A 7,310-nucleotide genomic window follows, 5' to 3' on the forward strand; every position below is an offset into this window, starting at 1 on the left:
TATCTGGAAGCCTTCATCTGGTTTTCTTCTCATCCCCAGCTCAAGCTTTACAACCAGAGAGATCAAGCTGTACCGTAATTGGCTTCTCGTGGCTTGCACGGGTGTATTATTTGCTGGGTATAGAACTGGCTGGATGGCTGAGCCCAAAGAGTTGTGGTGAATGGTGTTAATTCCGGTTGGCAGCCAGTGACGAGTGGTGTTCCCCCGGGCTCAGTACTGGGGGCAGTTCTCTTTAATATCTTTATCAATGATCTGGACGAGGGGATCGAGTGCATGCTCAATAAGTTTGCAGGTGACACCAAGTTGGGTGGGAGTGTTAATCTGCCTGAGGAAGGAAGGCTCTACACAGGGATCTGGACAGACTGGATTGATGGGCTGAGACTGATTGTGTGAGGTTTGACAAGGCCAAGTGCTGGGTCCTGCACTTGGGTCACAACATGCCCCTGCAACGCTACAGACTGGGGGACAAGTAGCTGGAAAGCTGCCTGGCAGAAAAGGACCTGGTGGTGTTGGTCGACATCCGGCTGAATATGAGCCAGCAGTGTGCCCAGGTGGCCAAGAGGGCCAGTGGCATCCTGGCCTGCATCAGGATCAGTGTGGCCAGAAGGACTAGGGAAATGATTGTCCCCCTGTACTCAACACTGGTGAGTCCACACCACGAATCCTGTGTTCAGGTTTGGGCCCTTTACTACAAGCAAGACACTGAGGTGCTGAGCGTGTCCAGAGAAGGGTAGCGGAGCTGGGGAGGGATCTAGAACACAAGTCCTATAAGGAGCAGCTGAGGGAACTGGGGTTGTTCAGCCTGGAGAAGAGGAGGTTCATAGGAGACCTTATCGCTCTCTACAGCTACCTGAAGGAAGGTTGCAGAGAGGTGGGTGTTGGTCTCTTCTCCCAAGTGACAAGTGATAGGACAAGAGAAAAAAGCCTCAAGTTGCACCTGGGGAGGTTCAGATTGGATATTAGGAAAAATTCTTCACTGGAAGGATTGTCAGGCATTGGAATGGGCTGCTCAAGGAGGTGGTTGAGTCACCATCCCTGGAGGTATTTGAGATGTGTGGTTGAGGTACTTAGGGACATGGTTTAGTGGTGGTATTAACAGTGTCAGGTTAACGATTGGACTTGGTGATCTTAAAGGTCTTTTCCAACCAAAAAGATTCTACGTTTCTATGATTCTATGACGAAGACAGCTAACAAAGCTTGCTCTTTTCCAGAAAGCAGAGAGCAATGTCATGCAAGAGGCGTTGGAGTGAGGCAGAAAATAGCAACTCATTTCTTTGGGGGATTCTTGCATAGTTCTTGCCTTCCCTGACTACAAGGGCTGTCCAAAATGCTTAGTCCTCACAGGAAGATTTGGCAAAGAGGGAAGGCTCCATGCCTGCAGGACCTGTATGCAGTTAATGCCTCAGTGCTATATGCTGTTTCATGACTTTTTGTCTGTAGCACAGAGCTAGACTCTAGTTCAGTTGTCTAGTATGCGGGCTTCAGCCTCACTGAAGTGGATGGGATCGAAACATTTCCTTGAAGCTGAGCATACATTTTCAAATACTGCTTTACAAACAGATGTTTCTGCAAACGATGAATTTTTCAGTGCTGAAGTTTCATTTAACAAAAATATTTAGTTGTAAATGCAGCACCAAGGCTTGAAATTTACAGAAATTAAACACATGTATTTAAATGACTAAGATTGCATTTCAAGCTATCTGTAATTGAAAATTAACAGTTTAATATGTTTTTATTCCCTGTGCCTGTTAAACAGACCCCACTAATCTTCGCTGGCACCATACAGTATTTTCATTTATTCTACCAACATATTTTCTCAGAACTTTTCCTCAAATGTTCTGAGAAACTCTCCTTGGAAATGAAATTTTAATTTCATTCCAGCATCTAGAAGTGATTGCTGAAACATTTTTCTTCCTTAAGCTGTATAAATATTTTTTTCCAACAGTTTATGGTATGATGACAACTTGTGGGAAAATCAGTGGCCAAAAGCAACCTTACTTATTCATACAAATAAGTATACTGACTCTTTGTTGCTCATACAAATGAATCTCATTCTTTCAGCCACAGAATTTGCACCATGTACATGTCGTAGACAAATACCTATACTGGAAGAAATATCTACTTATCTTCAATTCAGCTTAGTAGCACAAACTTTGTAATTTGTGGAAAAATTTTGGTCTGCGTTTGTTTTTTGAATGGTCAATATATTAGACATAATGAGGAATGGCAAGGAATAATGAGACTACTCAGATGATATACGTGATGGTTTTTCAAGGGACGCAGTCCGGAGATGGGCCTCCTGATCACTTTCTTTGGTTTTGGCCACACTATCTTAATTTTTGGTAAGCAGAATTGTTACATTCAGCAGACAGTACTGTTCAGTAATTGCAGTGGCAATGTATGCTCTCTTCTGCTTTCCACTTGTCATTCTTCTTTGAATGGGTAGCTTTCAAAGGGAGGTTGGGTTTTTTTTGGGAGGTGGGGTTTTTGGTTTTGCATTCTACAAGTGAAAATACTAGTAGTTCAGACACCAGGAGGGTGAAAGCCCATATGAAAAAAAATACATTTCTCCTGCCCCAAACACTGTTATGAAATACGTGGGAAATGTCCAGTGCATAGAATCAGAGTTATTTCAGGGACTGTGAAATTGATTCATCTATGATACTACATAAAGTAATCTATAAGATATAATAACAGAAAAGACAATAGATTTTCCTCAGCAGGTGGAATTTTAGGGATACAAAATACGTCAAAGATTATATATCAGTTAATGTGTGAGTGTTTAAATTAAAGACCAAATCTAATTTTGATACAATTCAGAAACTGTGAAAAAAAAAAAAAGGTAATTGTATATTGGACTTAGTCTAGGTGAAACCAAGTTACTAGTTTCAGGTACAAGCATAGATAGTGTATGTTTCTCTAGAACAAAAGATAATTTCTATTGTATGTGTAGTGTGTGAGTGTGTAGATACATAAAAACATACATGTGGAGATATATATAGATATATATGAGAGTAAAAGTCATGTACAGAGGGTGTAAAATTCAAAATGTAGTAGTCCATGTATAAAGTCAATACGTACTGTTCTTCCTCTAGGAAAATGTGAGTATAAGATGAAGTGTAGCTGTAGCACTGGGCAGGGGTGATAACAGGCTGTGTTTAGTTTTGCTAAGTGTCAGCTAATTTGTAAGCGCTGCTGAGGGCAGTGTATTTAAACAGCGTTACAAATGCAGAGGGGATAAAAAGCTCTCTAAAGGAATGCTATACCTGAAGTGAAACTGCCAGAAGGATTTTGTGCAAGGAAGATGATTCGCTTTCAGAAAAGCTGTTCCAGAATAAGTGGCAGAGATTTCAGTGTTCTCTGCCCATCTGTGGATCTTTCTTTCACGTGCATGTTGAGGTTAACTGCTTGTAATGTTAATGCAGAAACAGGTCTTCAGGGTCAAATGCAGTACAAGACTCTGAAGTGTTAGTTATTTATGTAAATAGGAATGGCTAGATGAGGTAAAATACAACTATTTTTCTGAAGAGTTTTACATTCCTATGTTCCAAAAATATCTTAATTTCTTCTTCTCTTCTGTGGATTTTGTTTGCAGCTGTGAGAAAGTGCACACAAAGTTGTCTCTGCGCTTTTTTCTGAAAGCAGGCAGAAGTGTGCTCATTCTCATGTCCTGCAGTAGAGTTCAAAGCCATGTAGCTGAGAGCCTTCTTCAGTTTCTCAGGAGTTTGGCTGCTGAGGAAAGCTCACATCACAGAAGAAACTGCTGCTGAGATACCTTGGGCCGTTTCTGTGGAATGGGGCAATATGTAAGCTAATAAGCTTGCCTTAAAGTTTGTCTGAAATCAGTGAAATCAGTGACGTCTGAAGTGAATATGTTCTTGGTGACAGCTGAAGAGGCGTAGTTGTGTTTTGGTGTGGCTGGAGTGTAGTTCACTGCTGAAATGCTTGTGTTTAAGGTAGTCTGATGGGAAGATGCAAGGAAGATGTCAAGGTCAGGGTGATAGAAAAGGGAATAGACTTGTGCGTTCTTCTTGAATGTCACTGCCATGAATTTCTGCTTCATGAGGCTAAATCTAAAGTCTTAAATCATCCAGAAATCCTGGACCATGTGTCAGACCTGTCACCAGATGTTCATCCTGTCCTTTGTCCCTCTCCTCTGGGTGAGAGCACGAGGACTAGAAACCCTCTGATGAAAGTAAAAGCTGAAAAAGTGCAATTCTGTGGCGAGAAATTAATTCTGCCTCTGCAGTGGTAATCATCTCTGTAAGGTTTGCCCAGCAGATGCCAGCAGTGAATTAGCACAGAGCTTGTGGAAAAATAAAAGGAGCTGAATATGTAACTATTGCAGATGCTTCACTGCTTCAGACATGATTGCTTGAAATAATATTTTTTTGTTGTTGTTGTTAAGATTTATCTTTACTGTGAAAATCCTAATTTTATTCTCTGAATCCCTGAGGAAAGTGTGTTAGACTGTCTATGCAAGTCAGAAAACATTCAGGTTTAAACTTGGTCCACAGTTCGTAATAATGGTCTTCAACATAAACAATGGGATTAAGTTGCTTGTTTCAAAGATGTTTTGGGTTTAGCCTTTTTGCATCTTATATGGTTTTTTTTACCTGACCTGTTCTCTTCCTGTTTACTGTCCTCTGCACAGTAAGAGCATAACTCTTCTTGTTTACTGTCCCTCTTAGTCTGAGTTACAAACTGACCTGACATTAAGCTGTTCCTTTTTGTACTAGAGGGGAAAAAAAAAAAGGTCTAAGTCATATGGTGTTATCCTTCACTTTCATTGAACCATCTGGACTCCTGGAGCCAGAGCTGGAAACTGTCAACGTCTCCTGATGCAAAGCAAATAGACTCAGCTAAAAGGGAAGTTCAAGCCGGAGAATCATCCTGTAGAAAGTTTAGAGCAGTTCAACATTGAAGGAAGGAAATCATTATCTGTCAGAATAGCCCCATCCTGCTCAAAAGCCATAGCATATCTAATGCTGTTCCTTCAAAGATTAGGCTCGTGTTCAGAATTTCAGTGGAAACCAGGTTTTGGTTTTACTGAAGTTTATTTTTGGTCTGCTCTTTGCAAAACTTATCTTCCAAACAAGAGGAAGAGATCTAGTCTTTCATATCGGGACTTCCTTAATTTATGGAAATTGCAAGGAGGACTTGTTACTGCATGGATCATTCCCTCAATAATAAAATTGATGCACATAGGATTTTATGATACACATAATACAAGTCAATTTCAGGTCCTTCTGAACCGTACAGAATATGATGTGTTATACACAGAATTATGTTGATGCCTGTGGCCATGTACCTCTTCAAAATGATTTCTTTGGATCAAGGTGTTAAATAACACAAATGAAGTAACACTGTCATGTCACAATGCACTTGAAATGCTGTATCATTTGGCCTTTTATGTAGGATCATAAGTGCAGAAGAAATTCAGTTCACTACTAATATTTATTCCTTACCCTTAAAAGATTCCTGTTTGATACTGTAAGGACCCACTGAAAAGTAAACTTGTGTCACATGGGGTTGAATGTTCATTACAAATAATGATCATTGTATGAGTCTGGATTATTACTTGTCATTTTATGTTCTTGGCAATTAGTGTATCTCATTTAAAATATTTATTTTTCCTTTTGGCTGAGTTTCCCTAAAAAAGTCATCTTAAAAATGATGATCTCTCAGGCAAACTAAAGTAACTCTTGGAATTATGTCAAGACTTTAAACTGAAGATGAAGTTTCAAAACAAATTTTGTGCAAAAATAAAACTCACTTTCTCCCTTTAACTCCTCTTTCTACCTAGTGCTTCTCTGGGTGTTTCTGTCTGTAAATCAAACATATGCTCTTTTTCTTGCTTTCTGGAAGACTTCCAAAAGTTGGGGGAAGTCTTACAGGAACCCTTTCCAAAACATGTTTAGGACTTGTTCTTCCTGTGCAGATAAACCCCTCAGATGTGTTTTAATACAGACTAGCTGAAACTGGAAAACTCTAATATTTGTTTTGCTGTATTTTATTTTTAATTTAAAAGGTAGAAATTTGATGGATATTTTTCCTATTAGAATTGGCATCAAGAGTTTTACTTCACTGTTACTTTCTCTATTCTTTCAGTAAGTTTCAGATGTGTGAGTTTCCAATGTTTATTTGATCAAATGAGCATGTATTGCATTCTGAGACTTCCTTATCGGATTAACAGATGGAAACAAATGCAGTATCTGCCTTTCATGAAGTTTTCTGTATGGCTTTGATTTGAAAACATCTGTCTTTGAGTTACAAAAATAATCCAGAAGAAAAGACCTATACATGCAGGAAAGATATGGCTTTAATTCTTTCCCAGATGTAGGCTTAGATTTTCCAGGTGTCCTGTAGTCTAAATGCATATTTTATTCATCTAATTTTGTTTTGTGTGACTATTGATATACCACATAAATTGAATCCATTCTTAGAATACTGCTAATTCACAGAATTAGAATTTTGTACCAGTGCAATACCACGAGTTAAATATGCAATGTCTAAAGTGATTGGCTCTGATTAACCTGAATTTTCTTTCTGTTTTTCTTCCTCCAGGGAGCATACATCAGATTTCTGGCCTTTTATTACTAACATTCTTAAATTATATGTTATTTTATTGATCCCTTGGATAACTCAACCCTCCCTGTTTAACAGATATTTCTTTTGGGGCAGCAAGGAGTAGAGATGAACAAAAGCAGTCAAGGCAAAAATGTATCATCAACATACATACCAGCATTTACAATATTCCCATCGCTACTTGAAGTATGTTATTAAGAGCAGCTGCTGAGTTACTGTCTAACTTGGTGTTTGCTGGTTGCATGGTTTGCATGTACTGTCATTATTATTAAACCTTCTTTTGCTTATAAACGACATTAAAATACTGTTTAACAAGGAGAGAAGCAGAGGTAGTTTATCAGTGTTCGGACATAACTAGAGAAGCCTAATAACTTTCAGTTTACATCACATCTTTTGCACTACTCTGTCATGCATAAGGAAATGTTCTGGTTTTAATAAGACAAACGTAGAAATTAATACAGTCAAATCAAATAGTAGTTGTTAGCCCAGAGGGATATACAGATGCTTTTGGGAATGGTGATGGTGTGGCTAGCATCATGTGTGCATTCAAAATAGGCTTTAAAAATAGTGTCAACATAGCCAGAAATGGAGACAGGATGAGAATGATGAGTAATTCAAGGTATGTGTGTCTGCTGCTTTTCTTCTCCCCACAGTCTCATTACTCCCTGACTTCCACAGAAGCGAAAGAAGTGTTTCCACTCTTGTAGTTACAATGCTGAAAA

This window comes from Eurypyga helias, unplaced genomic scaffold, assembly GCF_000690775.1.
Source record: "Eurypyga helias isolate BGI_N326 unplaced genomic scaffold, ASM69077v1 scaffold31272, whole genome shotgun sequence".
NCBI lineage: Eukaryota > Metazoa > Chordata > Aves > Eurypygiformes > Eurypygidae > Eurypyga > Eurypyga helias.